At 50.1% G+C, this 23,987-nt stretch overlaps 5 non-coding genes and 1 pseudogene across 5 annotated transcripts; all 6 read right to left on the reverse strand.

The window, feature by feature from the left end:
* Positions 1–8,401: 8,401 nt before the first annotated feature.
* On the reverse strand, positions 8,402–8,543 carry LOC136769113 (U4 spliceosomal RNA). The gene has a single exon (XR_010822093.1). It is a non-coding gene; the product is annotated as a U4 spliceosomal RNA (small nuclear RNA).
* A 1,668-nt stretch (positions 8,544–10,211) lies between these two features.
* Positions 10,212–10,353, reverse strand: LOC136769114 (U4 spliceosomal RNA). Its single transcript, XR_010822094.1, has one exon. It is a non-coding gene; the product is annotated as a U4 spliceosomal RNA (small nuclear RNA).
* Positions 10,354–12,016: 1,663 nt separating this feature from the next.
* On the reverse strand, positions 12,017–12,158 carry LOC136769115 (U4 spliceosomal RNA). The gene has a single exon (XR_010822095.1). It is a non-coding gene; the product is annotated as a U4 spliceosomal RNA (small nuclear RNA).
* A 1,322-nt stretch (positions 12,159–13,480) lies between these two features.
* Positions 13,481–13,570, reverse strand: LOC136769168 (uncharacterized; annotated as a pseudogene).
* A 7,546-nt stretch (positions 13,571–21,116) lies between these two features.
* Positions 21,117–21,258, reverse strand: LOC136769117 (U4 spliceosomal RNA). Its single transcript, XR_010822097.1, has one exon. It is a non-coding gene; the product is annotated as a U4 spliceosomal RNA (small nuclear RNA).
* A 1,322-nt stretch (positions 21,259–22,580) lies between these two features.
* Positions 22,581–22,722, reverse strand: LOC136769118 (U4 spliceosomal RNA). The gene has a single exon (XR_010822098.1). It is a non-coding gene; the product is annotated as a U4 spliceosomal RNA (small nuclear RNA).
* Between the last annotated feature and the right edge of the window lie 1,265 nt (positions 22,723–23,987).

The following is a 23,987-nucleotide window of genomic DNA, read 5'->3' on the forward strand; positions in this document are numbered from 1 at the left end:
CTCGTCTCCTGAGGACCTGCGGCTCTCCCACTATTGCCGGGAGGGCATACCTGACCCCTCCCCTGGGAGAGTCTCAGTTGTGGGGCAGGAGGAATGTTATTTCTAGGGGGCCTCTCATCTACCAGGCTGCCCACTCGGGGCAGTGGAGAAGGCCCACCGCTCTCCTCTCCGGAGTCAGAGTGGGGCGTATAGAAATTAGAGGGAGGGGACTCTGGAGCGGGGGAGGAGCCGGCAGGGGGGGGAGAATCTGCAGAATGAATCCTCTTTTTCATCATACCACTAAAGATGTGAGCCTCCGTCTCCTTCCCCAAGCAACCCTTATAGGGGCAGGTGTCATAAGGAGCTATGCCCCTTCTGTGCATAAACACTCGGGTGGGGAGACACCGACTCACAGCCATCCAGGAGACATCTTTCTGCGTGTTCGTGAGGCAAACGTGCGTAGCGTTAGCCCAGATAAACCGGCAGGTTTCGGGAGGGAAATCTTCTATCCGGCTGGTCTCCTGGGCAGATCTCATCTGACTACAGATGGTCTTATAATCCCAGGAGGCCAGCACGACTTTATGGAGGCCTACTTCGAGCGCAAAGGCTCGGAGCGCCCTGTAGAACGGCGGGGGATCCCACGAGTGCGGCCTGGTGTTGTCCATGGCGCAGAGGCCGAATGGTCTCAGGCTGCTGGCAAAATAAAAGCGGTTCATGAAACTCACTTTCTTGCCAGCAGCCTGGATGTTCTTGACCACATAGGCCAGCCCCTGCGCCTTTATCAGCCGCACAACGTCCGGGACCCCCCTGCCTCCATCCAGGGTACCCTTCACCATCTGCACTCTTTTCAGCCTCTCCATTTTGCTCCCCCAGACAAACCGAAATATAATTCGGGTCACTAGTTTTGCGATACCCTTGTCTGGGGGGAAGATCATTCCTACGTAGAGGAGTATCGGGAAGAGGATGGCCTTTACGACCAGCACCTTACCAGCCATCGTCAAGGTCCTTGTGCTCCAGCCGTGGATCTTCCTTTGGACCTTTGCTATGGCCTCCTCCCAGCTCCGGGTGCCCGTGTTGGTCCCGTCGATCGTGATCCCCAGAACCTTGATAAACGGCTTCACAGGGAACACGGTCGGCGGGCCCCGGCCGACAGGCCATGCCCTGGAGAGGTAGACCTCGCTCTTGGCCTTATTCACAGCGGCCCCCGTCGCCCTGCAGAAGCCGTCCAGCAGTTCCTCGACCCTGGCCACGGACGGAGCGTCCGTGCAGACCACGGCCACGTCGTCCATATAGGCCAGGGCCTTCAGTTGCTCTCCGCCGGAACCCGGGAGATGGAAACCTGTCACCCGGACGTCCCGGCGGATCGCCTGCATGAATGGCTCCAAGCAGAGGACGTACAGCAGGGCCGACAGGGAGGTCCCTGCTGGATCTATCGTTGCGGGGCTTACTCCGGTCTACATCCCTCAGAGCACAGTTGAAATCACCTGAAATGATAACTGGCAAGGTGCCGATCAGGAGCGGGCGTAGCTGAGGGAGAAAGAGGACTCTCTCTCTCTGGCTGGTGGGGGCATAGACATTGACCAGCCTCAATACAGCCCCCTTGTATTTAAAATCGAGGCTGGCCAGTCTGCCCGCCTCTATAACCTTGAATGTTTTAACTATTTAGAAGGGGTTTTTCAGGAGTACGGCAATCCCGTCCGCTCGGGACACATTGGACCCCGACCAGAAGGATTCTCCTAGGGTCCAAGTGTCCCGGAGATCTTTGTATTCTTTTTGGAACGAGATGCCGCACTCCTGCAAACAGATAATATCCGCCTTCATGCCAGCCAGAGAGTTTAAAACATCGGTCCTCTTTTTCACCTCAGCAATGCTCCTCACATTAATTGAAATAATGGTTAATGCCATAATGGCTGTGAGGGCAATTACCCGCTCCGTAACAATCATGTAAAGAAACCTTTCTCTTCCCCACTCCTCTCTTCTCCCTCACCTAGCTTAGCGCTAGCACCCATCATTTCAATCATTTGCCTCACCGCTTGATCCTCTAGGAAGACTATGGGGGGGGGCTCGGCTCCCGCCACCCGGTAAGGCGGGCAAAACTCCACTGGGCTCAGGGCCCGTGGTGCTGGAGGTTCTCCCTGGTTCCTTTGAGGCCGAGGCCCGACGAACAGATGGCAGGGCAGAGGCTTTATGTACAACTGGGGAGAAAACTGTATAGACCCCGCTAGTCGTTCTTTTAACTAATGGTGGGGGAGGGGGTGGTCTCTCCCTTCCCGGCTGTCTGCCGCCGCAGGCCTCCTCCCCCAGCGCCAGTGACCTTGCCATCACGTCCCTGATGTCTTTCTGGGAAAGGACTCTTGCGCCGACTCTCGTCTCCTGAGGACCTGCGGCTCTCCCACTATTGCCGGGAGGGCATACCTGACCCCTCCCCTGGGAGAGTCTCAGTTGTGGGGCAGGAGGAATGTTATTTCTAGGGGGCCTCTCATCTACCAGGCTGCCCACTCGGGGCAGTGGAGAAGGCCCACCGCTCTCCTCTCCGGAGTCAGAGTGGGGCGTATAGAAATTAGAGGGAGGGGACTCTGGAGCGGGGGAGGAGCCGGCAGGGGGGGGAGAATCTGCAGAATGAATCCTCTTTTTCATCATACCACTAAAGATGTGAGCCTCCGTCTCCTTCCCCAAGCAACCCTTATAGGGGCAGGTGTCATAAGGAGCTATGCCCCTTCTGTGCATAAACACTCGGGTGGGGAGACACCGACTCACAGCCATCCAGGAGACATCTTTCTGCGTGTTCGTGAGGCAAACGTGCGTAGCGTTAGCCCAGATAAACCGGCAGGTTTCGGGAGGGAAATCTTCTATCCGGCTGGTCTCCTGGGCAGATCTCATCTGACTACAGATGGTCTTATAATCCCAGGAGGCCAGCACGACTTTATGGAGGCCTACTTCGAGCGCAAAGGCTCGGAGCGCCCTGTAGAACGGCGGGGGATCCCACGAGTGCGGCCTGGTGTTGTCCATGGCGCAGAGGCCGAATGGTCTCAGGCTGCTGGCAAAATAAAAGCGGTTCATGAAACTCACTTTCTTGCCAGCAGCCTGGATGTTCTTGACCACATAGGCCAGCCCCTGCGCCTTTATCAGCCGCACAACGTCCGGGACCCCCCTGCCTCCATCCAGGGTACCCTTCACCATCTGCACTCTTTTCAGCCTCTCCATTTTGCTCCCCCAGACAAACCGAAATATAATTCGGGTCACTAGTTTTGCGATACCCTTGTCTGGGGGGAAGATCATTCCTACGTAGAGGAGTATCGGGAAGAGGATGGCCTTTACGACCAGCACCTTACCAGCCATCGTCAAGGTCCTTGTGCTCCAGCCGTGGATCTTCCTTTGGACCTTTGCTATGGCCTCCTCCCAGCTCCGGGTGCCCGTGTTGGTCCCGTCGATCGTGATCCCCAGAACCTTGATAAACGGCTTCACAGGGAACACGGTCGGCGGGCCCCGGCCGACAGGCCATGCCCTGGAGAGGTAGACCTCGCTCTTGGCCTTATTCACAGCGGCCCCCGTCGCCCTGCAGAAGCCGTCCAGCAGTTCCTCGACCCTGGCCACGGATGGAGCGTCCGTGCAGACCACGGCCACGTCGTCCATATAGGCCAGGGCCTTCAGTTGCTCTCCGCCGGAACCCGGGAGATGGAAACCTGTCACCCGGACGTCCCGGCGGATCGCCTGCATGAACGGCTCCAAGCAGAGGACGTACAGCAGGGCCGACAGGGGACAACCCTGCCGGACCCCCGACCTGACCGGAAATGGTTCGGTCAGGTGGCGGTTCACAAGGACCCTGCTGCTTAGGCCGCTGTAGATGATCTTGACCCACTTCCTCAGGCCAAGAGCGAGACCCATCCTCTCCATAACAAGCTGCAGGTATTCGTGGCCCACTCTGTCGAAGGCTTTCTCCTGGTCCAAGCTGATTAGGACCAGGGGAAGCCCTCTCTCGTTCGAGTAGGCCACGACATCCCTGAGCAGCATGGCGTTGTCGGCCGCCGATCTCCCCCGGGCACCACAGACCTGGTCGGGACCCACGACTTGAGGGAGTGGCCGCTGCAGCCGGAGCGTCAGTGCTTTGGCCAGTATCTTGTAGTCGGTGCACAGGAGGCTGACTGGCCGCCAGTTCCTCAGATCTTTCGTGTCTCCCTTCTTGTGAAGAAGGGAGAGGATACTCTTCTTCATCGAAGGGGCCAATCTGCCCTCTCTGTACATCGACCCCAGGACCTGGCCCAGATCTTCCTTAAGCACCTCCCAAAAGATCTTATAGAACTCAGCAGGGATCCCGTCGGGACCCGGTGTCCTTCCAGAGTTAAGACTCTTTATCACCTGGGAGAGTTCAGTGGTGGTGATCTCTGGATCCTCCTCCTCCTCCTCGTCCCCCTCATTGCGGGACTCCAACAGGGACAGAAAGTGATGGATCAGATTTTGATCCACCACCTTCTGGTCGTACAACTCCCTGTAGAAATCCCGCACCACTGTCTCAACAGCCTCTCTGCCCTCCACCTCTTGCCCCGAGGAGTCGATCATGGAGGACATTGCAGGCCGCCTCTCCTTCGTTTTCTTGAAGAAGAAGCGGCTGCATTTCTCATCGTCCTCCATGATGCGGACCCTGGAAAGGACCTTGATCTTTTCTTGCTCCTCCCGATAGAGGGCGGAGAGACTCAGTTTGACCCGGGCCACCTCCTCAGCTAGGTCGAAGCCTCTGAGCTGTAAAAGACTCAGGCGCTGGAGGCGGGCGTTTAGATGGGAATATCTCGCCCGCCTCTCGCGAGCTTTCCGTTTCCCCAGCTGAATGAAGTAGCCCTTGGTTCTTTTCTTCATCATCTCCCACCACTCTATGGGAGAATCAAAAAGGTCCTTCAGGGTCCTCCACTCCTCGAGGCGTCTGCTAAAGGTCTTAATCACACGAGGGTCATCGAGCAGAGAGGTGTTGAGCTTCCAGACCCCAGGCCCCGACTCCCGTGTGCTCGGAATGAGCACCTCTGTCGTCAGGAGCCTGTGGTCTGAAAAGAAGACCGCCTCCGAAGACATGGCGGTCCTCTCCAGTGGCTTGCTGAGGAGGACGAGATCTATCCTGGAGAAGGAGGAGCCAGAAGAACTCACCCAGGTGAACAAGGGGACCAGGTCCCGACCTGCGTCGCAGAGTTCAAAGTCCTCCACGAACGCAGCGAGGTCCCTGCTGGATCTATCGTTGCGGGGCTTACTCCGGTCTACATCCCTCAGAGCACAGTTGAAATCACCTGAAATGATAACTGGCAAGGTGCCGATCAGGAGCGGGCGTAGCTGAGGGAGAAAGAGGACTCTCTCTCTCTGGCTGGTGGGGGCATAGACATTGACCAGCCTCAATACAGCCCCCTTGTATTTAAAATCGAGGCTGGCCAGTCTGCCCGCCTCTATAACCTTGAATGTTTTAACTATTAAGAAGGGGTTTTTCAGGAGTACGGCAATCCCGTCCGCTCGGGACACATTGGACCCCGACCAGAAGGATTCTCCTAGGGTCCAAGTGTCCCGGAGATCTTTGTATTCTTTTTGGAACGGGATGCCGCACTCCTGCAAACAGATAATATCCGCCTTCATGCCAGCCAGAGAGTTTAAAACATCGGTCCTCTTTTTCACCTCAGCAATGCTCCTCACATTAATTGAAATAATGGTTAATGCCATAATGGCTGTGAGGGCAATTACCCGCTCCGTAACAATCATGTAAAGAAACCTTTCTCTTCCCCACTCCTCTCTTCTCCCTCACCTAGCTTAGCGCTAGCACCCATCATTTCAATCATTTGCCTCACCGCTTGATCCTCTAGGAAGACTATGGGGGGGGCTCGGCTCCCGCCACCCGGTAAGGCGGGCAAAACTCCACTGGGCTCAGGGCCCGTGGTGCTGGAGGTTCTCCCTGGTTCCTTTGAGACCGAGGCCCGACGAACAGATGGCAGGGCAGAGGCTTTATGTACAACTGGGGAGAAAACTGTATAGACCCCGCTAGTCGTTCTTTTAACTAATGGTGGGGGAGGGGGTGGTCTCTCCCTTCCCGGCTGTCTGCCGCCGCAGGCCTCCTCCCCCAGCGCCAGTGACCTTGCCATCACGTCCCTGATGTCTTTCTGGGAAAGGACACTGGCGCCGACTCTCGTCTCCTGAGGACCTGCGGCTCTCCCACTATTGCCGGGAGGGCATACCTGACCCCTCCCCTGGGAGAGTCTCAGTTGTTGGGCAGGAGGAATGTTATTTCTAGGGGGCCTCTCATCTACCAGGCTGCCCACTCGGGGCAGTGGAGAAGGCCCACCGCTCTCCTCTCCGGAGTCAGAGTGGGGCGTATAGAAATTAGAGGGAGGGGACTCTGGAGCGGGGGAGGAGCCGGCAGGGGGGGGAGAATCTGCAGAATGAATCCTCTTTTTCATCATACCCCCCCTACCCATGCTCCTCTTCTCAGCCCTCCTTCTCTTCCCCGCTACCACTGTCCACTCTCCCTCTGCCTCCACTTCTGACCCAGAGTCAGAGAGGGAGCCTATGAGGCTCCTGAGGATTGTTTCCTCTCTACCCCCATCTTGGGGTATCACCTTTGGAGGAGCCTCCGCTTGGTTTTCTCTCTCTCCACCACCCCCGAGGGCCCGCGCCCTATTTGCATAGGAGGAGGGACAATTCCTAAAGAGGTGCCCTCCCCCACCGCACAGGTTGCAGGCCCTCTCCTGCTTGCAGGCCCTGGTCTGATGTTCCCCGCCGCAGACCTTGCACTTAACAACGGTACAGGCTGCGGCTAAATGACCCAGGGCCCCGCAGTTCCTACATAATTTGGGCATGCCATGATAAAAGACAAGCCCCCTATTTGCTCCTAAAACCACGGTGCTTGGTAGATGGCGTACTCCGCCGATGGCGGCCACTTCCACCTGCAGGCGCACCTGCCACCGCCGAGCACCGGTCCAGACCCCATCCTCATCATTAACTCTCCTGCTTTCAGACAGGATCTCACAGTGTCTCCTCAGCCATACTTCTACGTCGTACTCTGCCACTGCTTCGTTGTAAAACTGAATAGTTACAATTTTAATCTCTCTATCTGTCAGGGCGTCGACCACAAAGTCATTCAGGGGCATGCTGTCTTTTTTTTCCCTATACAGGTTCCAAAAACTCTCCAGCACTTGAGGGTTCTTAAAGCTCACCTCAAACACGTCCCTAGGTCCAGGCAGTTTTACCACACAGTTCAGCTCAGAAGGGGCAAAGCCCAGGCCCCTCTGCAGCACGGACCTGCTGAACTCCAGCCGGGTGAGGGCCGCGGTCTCGGCTCCAGCCTCACGGCTGAAGCGCACCGCATTATGGCGCCTCACACCGGCGGTTCGCTGGGCCATGCTGCACTTTCCTACCTTGGAGAAGGGTCGGGAGGCTCTCAATCCGGAGGTCGGGGCAAGTCCACCTGGCTGGGGAGCAGCTTCCACCTCCGGGGCTCTTGCAGGGAGCGGGCCTTGCGGGGAGAAGTCCGGGCCCTGGCTGCAGGAGGCCTCCCTCAGGGACGTTGCCGATCGGCCTGGTCGGTCCCTGGAATCCGAGGCCTCTCCTGGATCCTGGCTGGTGACGTCAGCGGGGAGCAGTCCTGGTCAGGCCGGGCTCCGGGTAGATGGTCGGCCGGGCTTCTGGATGGGACCCACTCCGTGAGGAGTCCTCCGACCCCTCTGGCTAGGTCCCCTGTCGCTCCCGGTCCGTCCCAATCTCCACTCGCCTCGGCCTCCGGACTGCTCCAAGGACCCAGGACTCTGCAGCTCTGTCAACCGGCACCTCCCCGTCTCGTCTGGTCTGGCCTGATGGATCAGCTCCCTGCAAGGAAAAAAGAAAGACTGTCAAGTACAGCTCAAAAAGCCCCCTGCTGGACAAAGGTTTCTCTCGCTATTGGAGGGAAACCCGAGTCCAAGATCAGAATCCGACTTCAGATTTGCGTCATATAATGGTTGTATGTGACAGCTGGAATGACGTCAGACGTCGTAACATTGACATTATTCTGAGGTCATTCCAACTTTCATAGACAAGCATTGTATGAGCACAATCTGATGTCTAGGCAACGTCATTCCAACTAACTGTGGCACCTGGAAAGGACCACGGCATATGACATCTTCTTCAGTAAACCTTATTCAGAAACAAATCGAAGCAGGGAAGCTTTTTTCGGTACAATAGCTTGAAATGGTTCAATGCTTCGGAAAGCTTACTTTCCCCCATCACTAGTTTTCAGCGATCCTTTATAAAGATCTTGATTGAGCCTGATGGGAATCGTTGCGTTTCTATCATTTGAAAGATGATACAGGGAGTCCAGCGTACAGCGTTTAAATTGAGGAACGCATTAGCTACGCTCCTCGGATACCTTGACCTACACGTTGTAGCCAGTCGTGAATCTTCTGTTTTTCCACAAGAAAACCAGTCTCCCAGGAGACTGTCAAAAATTGCCGGCACCAGCTATATTTCAAGCCAGTGCAAGCGGGGTATTGGGTAAAGTTTTCAACTAGCAATAATCGCGCCTCGGATCAACCTCATCAGCTACGATACTGCCACTGCGCAAAGATAAAGCACTGTCAGGGACGCAAAACCAACCGTCTTACAACACGAAGCAAGCGTGTCGTGGTGATGTCTCTTAAATATACATTATATTTTAAATACAATGATATTGAAGTATATAAAGGGTCATTATATAAGCATGAACAACGTAATTGGGATGTATGAGAAAACAGTTCAGTCAAGGGCATTACATACATCTTTTAAAGATAACCGGGACATCATGGGATATAATATTATGCAAATGTAGAGGATGGAAGGAGGGTAGATTCTTGTGCTTGTAAGTAATGCTTGTGGGAAGCACCGGCACTTCTGATGTGAATCTTTTCCCATTAAGTTCAACGCGTTGAATGTTGCCTAATGCCTATGACACACATTTAGTTGAGGATCATTGTACCAGTGACACGGAGTCTGAAGCAGAAGTTGCCAGTGCAGACCCTCTGAATCACTGATGGTATGTCAGCAGCACTCTTGAACACATATATGTCAATGTGTCACACCCTTCATTGTGATGATGCTTCCCTTTTTGAACTAAATATCAGAAAATGTTGGCAGTGAATAGGAAAACGAATTTTTGTGATATCAGAATCTTTCCATTGCTGCACGGCTTGACAAATGGAAGACATAGAAGACTGTGAAGCAGGTGATATCCACGGGGCCACCAAGTTTTCACCACGAAAGTGTTGTCAACACTGCAGAAAATTGGACGTTGACATAACTTGATTTTTATTTCAGTTTTTTTCTTTATCAAGTTTCTTAGTGTATACTGTGCTTAACTCGAAACTTCCTTTTTTAAAGGATTGCAAGACTCGGATTGGGCAAATGATTCGTTCAGTTACGTAACTGATAGCTCAGCTGGAACAAGAAACAGAATGGGTAGGGAGTCCTCCAGGACCAGGGCTGTGAACCACTGGCCTAGCTACATGGCAATGTGGGATTATTTGATGCAGTTACCCCAGTTTTATGGCTGTGTTTCTGTGTGTCATTTAGTATGTTTTGTTCATTTTCCTGTTTAGGCAGACTTGTGCTACTTTGAGGATGACTTGAATTCACTTTCCTTGTACAATAGCCTGGCGTTATTTCAATCATGTGAATGCCTCAAGCGGTCTACTAATAGCATTGTTTAATTGAGGAACTTCAAGTCAGACTTGCACCATTCATACAATCATGCTATACGCAATCAGAATCCGACTTCAGATTTGCGTCATATAATGGTTGTATGTGACAGCTGGAATGACGTCAGACGTCGTAACATTGACATTATTCTGAGGTCATTCCAACTTTCATAGACAAGCATTGTATGAGCACAATCTGATGTCTAGGCGACGTCATTCCAACTAACTGTGGCACCTGGAAAGGACCACGGCATATGACATCTTCTTCAGTAAACCTTATTCAGAAACAAATCGAAGCAGGGAAGCTTTTTTCGGTACAATAGCTTGAAATGGTTCAATGCTTCGGAAAGCTTACTTTCCCCCATCACTAGTTTTCAGCGATCCTTTATAAAGATCTTGATTGAGCCTGATGGGAATCGTTGCGTTTCTATCATTTGAAAGATGATACAGGGAGTCCAGCGTACAGCGTTTAAATTGAGGAACGCATTAGCTACGCTCCTCGGATACCTTGACCTACACGTTGTAGCCAGTCGTGAATCTTCTGTTTTTCCACCAGAACACCAGTCTCCCAGGAGACTGTCAAAAATTGCCGGCACCAGCTATATTTCAAGCCAGTGCAAGCGGGGTATTGGGTAAAGTTTTCAACTAGCAATAATCGCGCCTCGGATCAACCTCATCAGCTACGATACTGCCACTGCGCAAAGATAAAGCACTGTCAGGGACGCAAAACCAACCGTCTTACAACACGAAGCAAGCGTGTCGTGGTGATGTCTCTTAAATATACATTATATTTTAAATACAATGATATTGAAGTATATAAAGGGTCATTATATAAGCATAAACAACGTAATTGGGATGTATGAGAAAACAGTTCAGTCAAGGGCATTACATACATCTTTTAAAGATAACCGGGACATCATGGGATATAATATTATGCAAATGTAGAGGATGGAAGGAGGGTAGATTCTTGTGCTTGTAAGTAATGCTTGTGGGAAGCACCGGCACTTCTGATGTGAATCTTTTCCCATTAAGTTCAACGCGTTGAATGTTGCCTAATGCCTATGACACACATTTAGTTGAGGATCATTGTACCAGTGACACGGAGTCTGAAGCAGAAGTTGCCAGTGCAGACCCTCTGAATCACTGATGGTATGTCAGCAGCACTCTTGAACACATATATGTCAATGTGTGTCGCACCCTTCATTGTGACGATGCTTCCCTTTTTGAACTAAATATCAGAAAATGTTGGCAGTGAATAGGAAAACGAATTTTTGTGATATCAGAATCTTTCCATTGCTGCACGGCTTGACAAGTGGAAGACATAGAAGACTGTGAAGCAGGTGATATCCACGGGGCCACCAAGTTTTCACCACGAAAGTGTTATCAACACTGCAGAAAATTGGACGTTGACATAACTTGATTTTTATTTCAGTTTTTTTCTTTATCAAGTTTCTTAGTGTATACTGTGCTTAACTCGAAACTTCCTTTTTTAAAGGATTGCAAGACTCGGATTGGGCAAATGATTCGTTCAGTTACGTAACTGATAGCTCAGCTGGAACAAGAAACAGAATGGGTAGGGAGTCCTGCAGGACCAGGGCTGTGAACCACTGGCCTAGCTACATGGCAATGTGGGATTATTTGATGCAGTTACCCCAGTTTTATGGCTGTGTTTCTGTGTGTCATTTAGTATGTTTTGTTCATTTTCCTGTTTAGGCAGACTTGTGCTACTTTGAGGATGACTTGAATTCACTTTCCTTGTACAATAGCCTGGCGTTATTTCAATCATGTGAATGCCTCAAGCGGTCTACTAATAGCATTGTTTAATTGAGGAACTTCAAGTCAGACTTGCACCATTCATACAATCATGCTATACGCAATCAGAATCCGACTTCAGATTTGCGTCATATAATGGTTGTATGTGACAGCTGGAATGACGTCAGACGTCGTAACATTGACATTATTCTGAGGTCATTCCAACTTTCATAGACAAGCATTGTATGAGCACAATCTGATGTCTAGGCAACGTCATTCCAACTAACTGTGGCACCTGGAAAGGACCACGGCATATGACATCTTCTTCAGTAAACCTTATTCAGAAACAAATCGAAGCAGGGAAGCTTTTTTCGGTACAATAGCTTGAAATGGTTCAATGCTTCGGAAAGCTTACTTTCCCCCATCACTAGTTTTCAGCGATCCTTTATAAAGATCTTGATTGAGCCTGATGGGAATCGTTGCGTTTCTATCATTTGAAAGATGATACAGGGAGTCCAGCGTTTAAATTGAGGAACGCATTAGCTACGCTCCTCGGATACCTTGACCTACACGTTGTAGCCAGTCGTGAATCTTCTGTTTTTCCACCAGAACACCAGTCTCCCAGGAGACTGTCAAAAATTGCCGGCACCAGCTATATTTCAAGCCAGTGCAAGCGGGGTATTGGGTAAAGTTTTCAACTAGCAATAATCGCGCCTCGGATCAACCTCATCAGCTACGATACTGCCACTGCGCAAAGATAAAGCACTGTCAGGGACGCAAAACCAACCGTCTTACAACACGAAGCAAGCGTGTCGTGGTGATGTCTCTTAAATATACATTATATTTTAAATACAATGATATTGAAGTATATAAAGGGTCATTATATAAGCATAAACAACGTAATTGGGATGTATGAGAAAACAGTTCAGTCAAGGGCATTACATACATCTTTTAAAGATAACCGGGACATCATGGGATATAATATTATGCAAATGTAGAGGATGGAAGGAGGGTAGATTCTTGTGCTTGTAAGTAATGCTTGTGGGAAGCACCGGCACTTCTGATGTGAATCTATTCCCATTAAGTTCAACGCGTTGAATGTTGCCTAATGCCTATGACACACATTTAGTTGAGGATCATTGTACCAGTGACACGGAGTCTGAAGCAGAAGTTGCCAGTGCAGACCCTCTGAATCACTGATGGTATGTCAGCAGCACTCTTGAACACATATATGTCAATGTGTGTCGCACCCTTCATTGTGACGATGCTTCCCTTTTTGAACTAAATATCAGAAAATGTTGGCAGTGAATAGGAAAACGAATTTTTGTGATATCAGAATCTTTCCATTGCTGCACGGCTTGACAAGTGGAAGACATAGAAGACTGTGAAGCAGGTGATATCCACGGGGCCACCAAGTTTTCACCACGAAAGTGTTATCAACACTGCAGAAAATTGGACGTTGACATAACTTGATTTTTATTTCAGTTTTTTTCTTTATCAAGTTTCTTAGTGTATACTGTGCTTAACTCGAAACTTCCTTTTTTAAAGGATTGCAAGACTCGGATTGGGCAAATGATTCGTTCAGTTACGTAACTGATAGCTCAGCTGGAACAAGAAACAGAATGGGTAGGGAGTCCTCCAGGACCAGGGCTGTGAACCACTGGCCTAGCTAAACTAGCCAACTTTCATAGACAAGCATTGTATGAGCACAATCTGATGTCTAGGCAACGTCATTCCAACTAACTGTGGCACCTGGAAAGGACCACGGCATATGACATCTTCTTCAGTAAACCTTATTCAGAAACAAATCGAAGCAGGGAAGCTTTTTTCGGTACAATAGCTTGAAATGGTTCAATGCTTCGGAAAGCTTACTTTCCCCCATCACTAGTTTTCAGCGATCCTTTATAAAGATCTTGATTGAGCCTGATGGGAATCGTTGCGTTTCTATCATTTGAAAGATGATACAGGGAGTCCAGCGTACAGCGTTTAAATTGAGGAACGCATTAGCTACGCTCCTCGGATACCTTGACCTACACGTTGTAGCCAGTCGTGAATCTTCTGTTTTTCCACCAGAACACCAGTCTCCCAGGAGACTGTCAAAAATTGCCGGCACCAGCTATATTTCAAGCCAGTGCAAGCGGGGTATTGGGTAAAGTTTTCAACTAGCAATACTGTTTATTAGGTTTAGTATTTTTACATTTCTTAAAATAGAACAATTTCAATTTTAATACTTATGATTAAAATCGTTTAAAATATCAGTTCTTAAAATCACTTAAAATTTTTAAAATCTTGTGATTTTTTTAACAAAACTAAAACAATAAACTTTAAAATAAACGTGCTCAAATCAAATAAACAAAACGTGATAAAAGCAAAAACTGCACACCAACAAAAAAGTCAAATACATTGAAGATAACAGAAAATGCATTAGACAAAATAAAGAAACAATTAAAAAGTAAAAATAAAAAACAAACAAAAAAAGTCTAATGCATTTTAAATTAAACCCAAAAAACCGTCAATGTATTTGACAACAAAATATAACAAAACTATACCTAAAAAAACCCTAAACAATGTGATTTAAAAACAACTAAGTCTTTAAAAACAATTAAGATTCATTATTTAAAATCTTCTTTTAAAAACAATCATTCATAAAATCTTTAAAAGATCTTGGACTCGGGCTCCAGCAGGGGGAACTAACCGTCCCCGGAGGTGGGTCCCATCATGGGATCCTGAGCTCCCCCAGATCTTGTATGCGCCAGTTCTTAAAGGCTTCCTCCTTGCCCCTCTGATGGACCTCCAGATTGACGTAGTCTTTCACAAACACCATGCCCCTCCGCGCGATGACGATCGGGTCCAGCTCCTGCTTATTAAACAAACAGATGTTCCGTCCCTCCCACAGTGCCTGCTTCACTGCGCAGACGACACGCCACCAGCACCTCAAGGTAGATGTAGAGATTCCCTTGGCTGGACCGTATAGGATCTGCTGGGCGGTCGCCCGCGCAGGAACGGCGAACCTGTGGAGGAACGGAGAAAACAGGAGCCAGACCCTGTGGGCGGAGGGGCACTCACTAAAGATGTGAGCCTCCGTCTCCTTCCCCAAGCAACCCTTATAGGGGCAGGTGTCATAAGGAGCTATGCCCCTTCTGTGCATAAACACTCGGGTGGGGAGACACCGACTCACAGCCATCCAGGAGACATCTTTCTGCGTGTTCGTGAGGCAAACGTGCGTAGCGTTAGCCCAGATAAACCGGCAGGTTTCGGGAGGGAAATCTTCTATCCGGCTGGTCTCCTGGGCAGATCTCATCTGACTACAGATGGTCTTATAATCCCAGGAGGCCAGCACGACTTTATGGAGGCCTACTTCGAGCGCAAAGGCTCGGAGCGCCCCGTAGAACGGCGGGGGATCCCACGAGTGCGGCCTGGTGTTGTCCATGGCGCAGAGGTCGAATGGTCTCAGGCTGCTGGCAAAATAAAAGCGGTTCATGAAACTCACTTTCTTGCCAGCAGCCTGGATGTTCTTAACCACATAGGCCAGCCCCTGCGCCTTTATCAGCCGCACAACGTCCGGGACCCCCCTGCCTCCATCCAGGGTACCCTTCACCATCTGCACTCTTTTCAGCCTCTCCATTTTGCTCCCCCAGACAAACCGAAATATAATTCGGGTCACTAGTTTTGCGATACCCTTGTCTGGGGGGAAGATCATTCCTACGTAGAGGAGTATCGGGAAGAGGATGGCCTTTACGACCAGCACCTTACCAGCCATCGTCAAGGTCCTTGTGCTCCAGCCGTGGATCTTCCTTTGGACCTTTGCTATGGCCTCCTCCCAGCTCCGGGTGCCCGTGTTGGTCCCGTCGATCGTGATCCCCAGAACCTTGATAAACGGCTTCACAGGGAACACGGTCGGCGGGCCCCGGCCGACAGGCCATGCCCTGGAGAGGTAGACCTCGCTCTTGGCCTTATTCACAGCGGCCCCCGTCGCCCTGCAGAAGCCGTCCAGCAGTTCCTCGACCCTGGCCACGGACGGAGCGTCCGTGCAGACCACGGCCACGTCGTCCATATAGGCCAGGGCCTTCAGTTGCTCTCCGCCGGAACCCGGGAGATGGAAACCTGTCACCCGGACGTCCCGGCGGATCGCCTGCATGAACGGCTCCAAGCAGAGGACGTACAGCAGGGCCGACAGGGGACAACCCTGCCGGACCCCCGACCTGACCGGAAATGGTTCGGTCAGGTGGCGGTTCACAAGGACCCTGCTGCTTAGGCCGCTGTAGATGATCTTGACCCACTTCCTCAGGCCAAGAGCGAGACCCATCCTCTCCATAACAAGCTGCAGGTATTCGTGGCCCACTCTGTCGAAGGCTTTCTCCTGGTCCAAGCTGATTAGGACCAGGGGAAGCCCTCTCTCGTTCGAGTAGGCCACGACATCCCTGAGCAGCATGGCGTTGTCGGCCGCCGATCTCCCCCGGGCACCACAGACCTGGTCGGGACCCACGACTTGAGGGAGTGGCCGCTGCAGCCGGAGCGTCAGTGCTTTGGCCAGTATCTTGTAGTCGGTGCACAGGAGGCTGACTGGCCGCCAGTTCCTCAGATCTTTCGTGTCTCCCTTCTTGTGAAGAAGGGAGAGGATACTCTTCTTCATCGAAGGGGCCAATCTGCCCTCTCTGTACATCGACCCCAGGACCTGGCCCAGATCTTCCTTAAGCACCTCCCAAAAGATCTTATAGAACTCAGCAGGGATCCCGTCGGGACCCGGTGTCCTTCCAGAGTTAAGACTCTTTATCACCTGGGAGAGTTCAGTGGTGGTGATCTCTGGATCCTCCTCCTCCTCCTCGTCCCCCTCATTGCGGGACTCCAACAGGGACAGAAAGTGATGGATCAGATTTTGATCCACCACCTTCTGGTCGTACAACTCCCTGTAGAAATCCCGCACCACTGTCTCAACAGCCTCTCTGCCCTCCACCTCTTGCCCCGAGGAGTCGATCATGGAGGACATTGCAGGCCGCCTCTCCTTCGTTTTCTTGAAGAAGAAGCGGCTGCATTTCTCATCGTCCTCCATGATGCGGACCCTGGAAAGGACCTTGATCTTCTCTTGCTCCTCCCGATAGAGGGCGGAGAGACTCAGTTTGACCCGGGCCACCTCCTCAGCTAGGTCGAAGCCTCTGAGCTGTAAAAGACTCAGGCGCTGGAGGCGGGCGTTTAGATGGGAATATCTCGCCCGCCTCTCGCGAGCTTTCCGTTTCCCCAGCTGAATGAAGTAGCCCTTGGTTCTTTTCTTCATCATCTCCCACCACTCTATGGGAGAATCAAAAAGGTCCTTCAGGGTCCTCCACTCCTCGAGGCGTCTGCTAAAGGTCTTAATCACACGAGGGTCATCGAGCAGAGAGGTGTTGAGCTTCCAGACCCCAGGCCCCGACTCCCGTGTGCTCGGAATGAGCACCTCTGTCGTCAGGAGCCTGTGGTCTGAAAAGAAGACCGCCTCCGAAGACATGGCGGTCCTCTCCAGTGGCTTGCTGAGGAGGACGAGATCTATCCTGGAGAAGGAGGAGCCAGAAGAACTCACCCAGGTGAACAAGGGGACCAGGTCCCGACCTGCGTCGCAGAGTTCAAAGTCCTCCACGAACGCAGCGAGGTCCCTGCTGGATCTATCGTTGCGGGGCTTACTCCGGTCTACATCCCTCAGAGCACAGTTGAAATCACCTGAAATGATAACTGGCAAGGTGCCGATCAGGAGCGGGCGTAGCTGAGGGAGAAAGAGGACTCTCTCTCTCTGGCTGGTGGGGGCATAGACATTGACCAGCCTCAATACAGCCCCCTTGTATTTAAAATCGAGGCTGGCCAGTCTGCCCGCCTCTATAACCTTGAATGTTTTAACTATTAAGAAGGGGTTTTTCAGGAGTACGGCAATCCCGTCCGCTCGGGACACATTGGACCCCGACCAGAAGGATTCTCCTAGGGTCCAAGTGTCCCGGAGATCTTTGTATTCTTTTTGGAACGGGATGCCGCACTCCTGCAAACAGATAATATCCGCCTTCATTCCAGCCAGAGAGTTTAAAACATCGGTCCTCTTTTTCACCTCAGCAATGCTCCTCACATTAATTGAAATAATGGTTAATGCCATAATGGCTGTGAGGGCAATTACCCGCTCCGTAACAATCATGTAAAGAAACCTTTCTCTTCCCCACTCCTCTCTTCTCCCTCACCTAGCTTAGCGCTAGCACCCATCATTTCAATCATTTGCCTCACCGCTTGATCCTCTAGGAAGACTATGGGGGGGGCTCGGCTCCCGCCACCCGGTAAGGCGGGCAAAACTCCACTGGGCTCAGGGCCCGTGGTGCTGGAGGTTCTCCCTGGTTCCTTTGAGGCCGAGGCCCGACGAACAGATGGCAGGGCAGAGGCTTTATGTACAACTGGGGAGAAAACTGTATAGACCCCGCTAGTCGTTCTTTTAACTAATGGTGGGGGAGGGGGTGGTCTCTCCCTTCCCGGCTGTCTGCCGCCGCAGGCCTCCTCCCCCAGCGCCAGTGACCTTGCCATCACGTCCCTGATGTCTTTCTGGGAAAGGACACTGGCGCCGACTCTCGTCTCCTGAGGACCTGCGGCTCTCCCACTACTGCCGGGAGGGCATACCTGACCCCTCCCCTGGGAGAGTCTCAGTTGTGGGGCAGGAGGAATGTTATTTCTAGGGGGCCTCTCATCTACCAGGCTGCCCACTCGGGGCAGTGGAGAAGGCCCACCACTCTCCTCTCCGGAGTCAGAGTGGGGCGTATAAAAATTAGAGGGAGGGGACTCTGGAGCGGGGGAGGAGCCGGCAGGGGGGGGAGAATCTGCAGAATGAATCCTCTTTTTCATCATACCCCCCCTACCCATGCTCCTCTTCTCAGCCCTCCTTCTCTTCCCCGCTACCACTGTCCACTCTCCCTCTGCCTCCACTTCTGACCCAGAGTCAGAGAGGGAGCCTATGAGGCTCCTGAGGATTGTTTCCTCTCTACCCCCATCTTGGGGTATCACCTTTGGAGGAGCCTCCGCTTGGTTTTCTCTCTCTCCACCACCCCCGAGGGCCCGCGCCCTATTTGCATAGGAGGAGGGACAATTTCTAAAGAGGTGCCCTCCCCCACCGCACAGGTTGCAGGCCCTCTCCTGCTTGCAGGCCCTGGTCTGATGTTCCCCGCCGCAGACCTTGCACTTAACAACGGTACAGGCTGCGGCTAAATGACCCAGGGCCCCGCAGTTCCTACATAATTTGGGCATGCCATGATAAAAGACAAGCCCCCTATTTGCTCCTAAAACCACGGTGCTTGGTAGATGGCGTACTCCGCCGATGGCGGCCACTTCCACCTGCAGACGCACCTGCCACCGCCTAGCACCGGTCCAGACCCCATCCTCATCATTAACTCTCCTACTTTCAGACAGGATCTCACAGTGTCTCCTCAGCCATACTTCTACGTCGTACTCTGCCACTGCTTCGTTGTAAAACTGAATAGTTACAATTTTAATCTCTCTATCTGTCAGGGCGTCGACCACAAAGTCATTCAGGGGCATGCTGTCTTTTTTCTCCCTATACAGGTTCCAAAAACTCTCCAGCACTTGAGGGTTCTTAAAGCTCACCTCGAACACGTCCCTAGGTCCAGGCAGTTTTACCACACAGTTCAGCTCAGAAGGGGCAAAGCCCAGGCCCCTCTGCAGCACGGACCTGCTGAACTCCAGCCGGGTGAGGGCCGCGGTCTCGGCTCCAGCCTCACGGCTGAAGCGCACCGCATTATGGCGCCTCACACCGGCGGTTCGCTGGGCCATGCTGCACTTTCCTACCTTGGAGAAGGGTCGGGAGGCTCTCAATCCGGAGGTCGGGGCAAGTCCACCTGGCTGGGGAGCAGCTTCCACCTCCGGGGCTCTTGCAGGGAGCGGGCCTTGCGGGGAGAAGTCCGGGCCCTGGCTGCAGGAGGCCTCCCTCAGGGACGTTGCCGATCGGCCTGGTCGGTCCCTGGAATCCGAGGCCTCTCCTGGATCCTGGCTGGTGACGTCAGCGGGGAGCACTCCTGGTCAGGCCGGGCTCCGGGTAGATGGTCGGCCGGGCTTCTGGATGGGACCCACTCCGTGAGGAGTCCTCCGACCCCTCTGGCTAGGTCCCCTGTCGCTCCCGGTCCGTCCCAATCTCCACTCGCCTCGGCCTCCGGTCATTATATAAGCATAAACAACGTAATTGGGATGTATGAGAAAACAGTTCAGTCAAGGGCATTACATACATCTTTTAAAGATAACCGGGACATCATGGGATATAATATTATGCAAATGTAGAGGATGGAAGGAGGGTAGATTCTTGTGCTTGTAAGTAATGCTTGTGGGAAGCACCGGCACTTCTGATGTGAATCTTTTCCCATTAAGTTCAACGCGTTGAATGTTGCCTAATGCCTATGACACACATTTAGTTGAGGATCATTGTACCAGTGACACGGAGTCTGAAGCAGAAGTTGCCAGTGCAGACCCTCTGAATCACTGATGGTATGTCAGCAGCACTCTTGAACACATATATGTCAATGTGTGTCGCACCCTTCATTGTGACGATGCTTCCCTTTTTGAACTAAATATCAGAAAATGTTGGCAGTGAATAGGAAAACGAATTTTTGTGATATCAGAATCTTTCCATTGCTGCACGGCTTGACAAGTGGAAGACATAGAAGACTGTGAAGCAGGTGATATCCACGGGGCCACCAAGTTTTCACCACGAAAGTGTTATCAACACTGCAGAAAATTGGACGTTGACATAACTTGATTTTTATTTCAGTTTTTTTCTTTATCAAGTTTCTTAGTGTATACTGTGCTTAACTCGAAACTTCCTTTTTTAAAGGATTGCAAGACTCGGATTGGGCAAATGATTCGTTCAGTTACGTAACTGATAGCTCAGCTGGAACAAGAAACAGAATGGGTAGGGAGTCCTCCAGGACCAGGGCTGTGAACCACTGGCCTAGCTACATGGCAATGTGGGATTATTTGATGCAGTTACCCCAGTTTTATGGCTGTGTTTCTGTGTGTCATTTAGTATGTTTTGTTCATTTTCCTGTTTAGGCAGACTTGTGCTACTTTGAGGATGACTTGAATTCACTTTCCTTGTACAATAGCCTGGCGTTATTTCAATCATGTGAATGCCTCAAGCGGTCTACTAATAGCATTGTTTAATTGAGGAACTTCAAGTCAGACTTGCACCATTCATACAATCATGCTATACGCAATCAGAATCCGACTTCAGATTTGCGTCATATAATGGTTGTATGTGACAGCTGGAATGACGTCAGACGTCGTAACATTGACATTATTCTGAGGTCATTCCAACTTTCATAGACAAGCATTGTATGAGCACAATCTGATGTCTAGGCAACGTCATTCCAACTAACTGTGGCACCTGGAAAGGACCACGGCATATGACATCTTCTTCAGTAAACCTTATTCAGAAACAAATCGAAGCAGGGAAGCTTTTTTCGGTACAATAGCTTGAAATGGTTCAATGCTTCGGAAAGCTTACTTTCCCCCATCACTAGTTTTCAGCGATCCTTTATAAAGATCTTGATTGAGCCTGATGGGAATCGTTGCGTTTCTATCATTTGAAAGATGATACAGGGAGTCCAGCGTACAGCGTTTAAATTGAGGAACGCATTAGCTACGCTCCTCGGATACCTTGACCTACATGTTGTAGCCAGTCGTGAATCTTCTGTTTTTCCACCAGAACACCAGTCTCCCAGGAGACTGTCAAAAATTGCCGGCACCAGCTATATTTCAAGCCAGTGCAAGCGGGGTATTGGGTAAAGTTTTCAACTAGCAATAATCGCGCCTCGGATCAACCTCATCAGCTACGATACTGCCACTGCGCAAAGATAAAGCACTGTCAGGGACGCAAAACCAACCGTCTTACAACACGAAGCAAGCGTGTCGTGGTGATGTCTCTTAAATATACATTATATTTTAAATACAATGATATTGAAGTATATAAAGGGTCATTATATAAGCATAAACAACGTAATTGGGATGTATGAGAAAACAGTTCAGTCAAGGGCATTACATACATCTTTTAAAGATAACCGGGACATCATGGGATATAATATTATGCAAATGTAGAGGATGGAAGGAGGGTAGATTCTTGTGCTTGTAAGTAATGCTTGTGGGAAGCACCGGCACTTCTGATGTGAATCTTTTCCCATTAAGTTCAACGCGTTGAATGTTGCCTAATGCCTATGACACACATTTAGTTGAGGATCATTGTACCAGTGACACGGAGTCTGAAGCAGAAGTTGCCAGTGCAGACCCTCTGAATCACTGATGGTATGTCAGCAGCACTCTTGAACACATATATGTCAATGTGTGTCGCACCCTTCATTGTGACGATGCTTCCCTTTTTGAACTAAATATCAGAAAATGTTGGCAGTGAATAGGAAAACGAATTTTTGTGATATCAGAATCTTTCCATTGCTGCACGGCTTGACAAGTGGAAGACATAGAAGACTGTGAAGCAGGTGATATCCACGGGGCCACCAAGTTTTCACCACGAAAGTGTTATCAACACTGCAGAAAATTGGACGTTGACATAACTTGATTTTTATTTCAGTTTTTTTCTTTATCAAGTTTCTTAGTGTATACTGTGCTTAACTCGAAACTTCCTTTTTTAAAGGATTGCAAGACTCGGATTGGGCAAATGATTCGTTCAGTTACGTAACTGATAGCTCAGCTGGAACAAGAAACAGAATGGGTAGGGAGTCCTCCAGGACCAGGGCTGTGAACCACTGGCCTAGCTAAACTAGCCAACTTTCATAGACAAGCATTGTATGAGCACAATCTGATGTCTAGGCAACGTCATTCCAACTAACTGTGGCACCTGGAAAGGACCACGGCATATGACATCTTCTTCAGTAAACCTTATTCAGAAACAAATCGAAGCAGGGAAGCTTTTTTCGGTACAATAGCTTGAAATGGTTCAATGCTTCGGAAAGCTTACTTTCCCCCATCACTAGTTTTCAGCGATCCTTTATAAAGATCTTGATTGAGCCTGATGGGAATCGTTGCGTTTCTATCATTTGAAAGATGATACAGGGAGTCCAGCGTACAGCGTTTAAATTGAGGAACGCATTAGCTACGCTCCTCGGATACCTTGACCTACACGTTGTAGCCAGTCGTGAATCTTCTGTTTTTCCACAAGAAAACCAGTCTCCCAGGAGACTGTCAAAAATTGCCGGCACCAGCTATATTTCAAGCCAGTGCAAGCGGGGTATTGGGTAAAGTTTTCAACTAGCAATAATCGCGCCTCGGATCAACCTCATCAGCTACGATACTGCCACTGCGCAAAGATAAAGCACTGTCAGGGACGCAAAACCAACCGTCTTACAACACGAAGCAAGCGTGTCGTGGTGATGTCTCTTAAATATACATTATATTTTAAATACAATGATATTGAAGTATATAAAGGGTCATTATATAAGCATAAACAACGTAATTGGGATGTATGAGAAAACAGTTCAGTCAAGGGCATTACATACATCTTTTAAAGATAACCGGGACATCATGGGATATAATATTATGCAAATGTAGAGGATGGAAGGAGGGTAGATTCTTGTGCTTGTAAGTAATGCTTGTGGGAAGCACCGGCACTTCTGATGTGAATCTATTCCCATTAAGTTCAACGCGTTGAATGTTGCCTAATGCCTATGACACACATTTAGTTGAGGATCATTGTACCAGTGACACGGAGTCTGAAGCAGAAGTTGCCAGTGCAGACCCTCTGAATCACTGATGGTATGTCAGCAGCACTCTTGAACACATATATGTCAATGTGTGTCGCACCCTTCATTGTGACGATGCTTCCCTTTTTGAACTAAATATCAGAAAATGTTGGCAGTGAATAGGAAAACGAATTTTTGTGATATCAGAATCTTTCCATTGCTGCACGGCTTGACAAGTGGAAGACATAGAAGACTGTGAAGCAGGTGATATCCACGGGGCCACCAAGTTTTCACCACGAAAGTGTTATCAACACTGCAGAAAATTGGACGTTGACATAACTTGATTTTTATTTCAGTTTTTTTCTTTATCAAGTTTCTTAGTGTATACTGTGCTTAACTCGAAACTTCCTTTTTTAAAGGATTGCAAGACTCGGATTGGGCAAATGATTCGTTCAGTTACGTAACTGATAGCTCAGCTGGAACAAGAAACAGAATGGGTAGGGAGTCCTCCAGGACCAGGGCTGTGAACCACTGGCCTAGCTACATGGCAATGTGGGATTATTTGATGCAGTTACCCCAGTTTTATGGCTGTGTTTCTGTGTGTCATTTAGTATGTTTTGTTCATTTTCCTATTTAGGCAGACTTGTGCTACTTTGAGGATGACTTGAATTCACTTTCCTTGTACAATAGCCTGGCGTTATTTCAATCATGTGAATGCCTCAAGCGGTCTACTAATAGCATTGTTTAATTGAGGAACTTCAAGTCAGACTTGCACCATTCATACAATCATGCTATACGCAATCAGAATCCGACTTCAGATTTGCGTCATATAATGGTTGTATGTGACAGCTGGAATGACGTCAGACGTCGTAACATTGACATTATTCTGAGGTCA

This window comes from Amia ocellicauda, chromosome 14 (genome assembly GCF_036373705.1).
Source record: "Amia ocellicauda isolate fAmiCal2 chromosome 14, fAmiCal2.hap1, whole genome shotgun sequence".
NCBI classification, from domain to species: domain Eukaryota; kingdom Metazoa; phylum Chordata; class Actinopteri; order Amiiformes; family Amiidae; genus Amia; species Amia ocellicauda.